Source organism: Vombatus ursinus, unplaced genomic scaffold (genome assembly GCF_900497805.2).
Source record: "Vombatus ursinus unplaced genomic scaffold, bare-nosed wombat genome assembly UNPS02009573.1, whole genome shotgun sequence".
Lineage (NCBI taxonomy): Eukaryota > Metazoa > Chordata > Mammalia > Diprotodontia > Vombatidae > Vombatus > Vombatus ursinus.
Genome location: NW_020949351.1, coordinates 2948733 through 2951059, shown reverse-complemented (window position 1 = coordinate 2951059; position 2327 = coordinate 2948733). Strand labels below are relative to the sequence as shown.

The following is a 2327-nucleotide window of genomic DNA, read 5'->3' as shown; positions in this document are numbered from 1 at the left end:
CTGTATCATAAACTCTATGATAGTGTTTCATTTCCTCCCAAAGTTTTCATTCCTTCCCAGAAACTAGTTTTTCCTTACAAGTAATAATCTGACCCAGAACAAAATATGCCCTGGGGCGGTGGCCTCGGCTCCCTGACCAGCTCCACCTCCTGAAGCCACAGGCGGGCTCCTGCAGCCCTCGCTCCCTCTCGGCCCGGCCCCATCGCCTACCCGCTTCATGGGCACGGCCCTCTGAGACTCCCAGTGCCCCAGCTCAGGCCGGGAGCCCACCAGCAACTGCGGACGGGACTCTGGTCCACGCCAATAAGCACCACCACCCCGAAATGGAGCAACATCGCGGCTGGGGCCCCGAGACCCTGGCCCCAGAGGGACCAGTTCCGGTCCTTTCTCCTCCTCCTCCTTCTCCTCCTCCTCTCCTAGGCCTCGGCGACCACCGGGGACCAGCCCGACACCGCCCCTGTGCTGGGCTTCACACACCGCGGGAAACAGCATGAAGCAGCTTCAACATGACCTATTCAACGGATACTGCTGATGATGAAAATGTAAAATATGCCCTGCAAAGTTTCCAAGATATAGTTCTAGTCTACCTTTTTCTACCTATGTGATTCTCAGCTCAACTTGTTCATTTTCAATATCTGTTTCAGGTTTATGAACTGATATACTGATTCAGTTGCCTGGCTATCTAACTGCCTATCATATTCTGAACAATGGGCATTTTTCATCCTTTTTCACCCTGTATGGAAGCTCCATAATGTTCTGGGGCTTGATGTAATCACCACAATATTATCCACAAACAGGAACATCAGAGGACCTCACTGTCCACTTTTACTCTGTCTGGAATATCTTCCATGACAGTGACATGTACCATTGGTCAGCATCCCTCTTATGTTTTATGCTTTGTTTAATGTTCATACTTGAAGTGTTGCTTATCATTGGTATCTCTGATTACATTCATCAAGGAATCTTGTATTAAACTATTTAGGAGAGACTCTTCATTGGAAGACAGACCTTAAGTTGTGGTGATCTAATCTGTGAAGTCAAAGCCTTCTTTATTGACCAAAACAAAACAAAACAAAACAAAAATCCTAAATACAGTGGAATCTTGTTTTCTCTGTACCTTTCAGGTTATTGGGTGACTAAAGATATATGGTGTATGCTGTAGGAAATCTTTTGTGAATGCTGACAGGTTCACAGTTTTAAAATTCCCATGATATATGTGTAGATCATTCCTGCAAAGACCTCACAGCAGTAGTGTGTGTTTCTTCCTCTTTTGGTTCATCTCATTTTGTCTTTCCTTCTGATTTGAATTGAATTTTTGTTCAGCACTGAGGGACCCAAGGGGCCAGGTATACCTTGGGGGAAAGGGTGTTAGCCATGAAGTCAAGACAGAACCAGAGCAGCTCAGAGGCTGAAGAAGTGAGGAAAGAGGGGCAGCAAGCCTCTGAGGCCAAAGTCCACTTCAAAGTGACATGGTTCATCCTGGAGGCTGGTGTCAAACTAAAGATACAATCCATTCCAATTGCCACAGCCTGCACCATTTACCATAAATTTTTCTGAGAGACCAAATTAGATGCATATGACCCTTATCTCATTACCATGTCAGCCATCTACTTGGCAGGTAAAGTGGAAGAGCAACACCTCAGGACAAGAGACATCATCAATGTCTCTCACAGATATTAAGTCCCAAGAGGGAACTTTTGGATTTAGACTCCTGGTTCTGGGAACTGAGGGACAACACTGTTCAGTGTGAATGACTCATGTTAAGAATTTTTCATTTCTGGGTCTCCTTCCAGCATCCCCACAAATATCTGCTCCACTATCTTATTTCTTTAAAGAATTGAATAAACCGTCATAGTTGGGAGAGGACTCTCTGGCAGCTTGGGAGCTGCTGTGGGACAGCTATCACGGGGCATTGTGCCTTCAGCATCCCACCCAGTACATAGCTGTACCAGTGCTCTATCTTGCCTTGCAGTGCTATGGAGTAGAGATGCCTGCCGATTCCAAGGCAGAAAAGCTGTGGTGGCATGTTTTTAGTGAAGACCTTACCAAACCAATCATAGATAATATTGTGTCTGACCTGATTCAGATTTACACAATGGACACAGAAATCCCTTAATTGGTCTAGGGCCATCCAAGGAGAAGCAAACATTTGCTTTGTCTAAGGTCTGGAATTGACCCACTAAAATGGGTCCCAACTTCAAAAAGTTAAGTCACAGGTACCAGCTTTGCATTAGCAAAGGGGGAAGAACTAAACTTCTTTCTGATTGCTCTTTGGTACATTTGTGGTGGTTCAGTGGATGAGGAGATAATAGGCATTCCCCCCGAGC

The 2327-nt window shown here is 45.6% G+C and overlaps 1 pseudogene; it reads left to right on the top strand.

The window, feature by feature from the left end:
* The first annotated feature begins 1374 nt into the window (after nt 1-1374).
* On the top strand, nt 1375-2116 carry LOC114035937 (annotated as a pseudogene).
* The last annotated feature ends 211 nt before the right edge of the window (nt 2117-2327 follow it).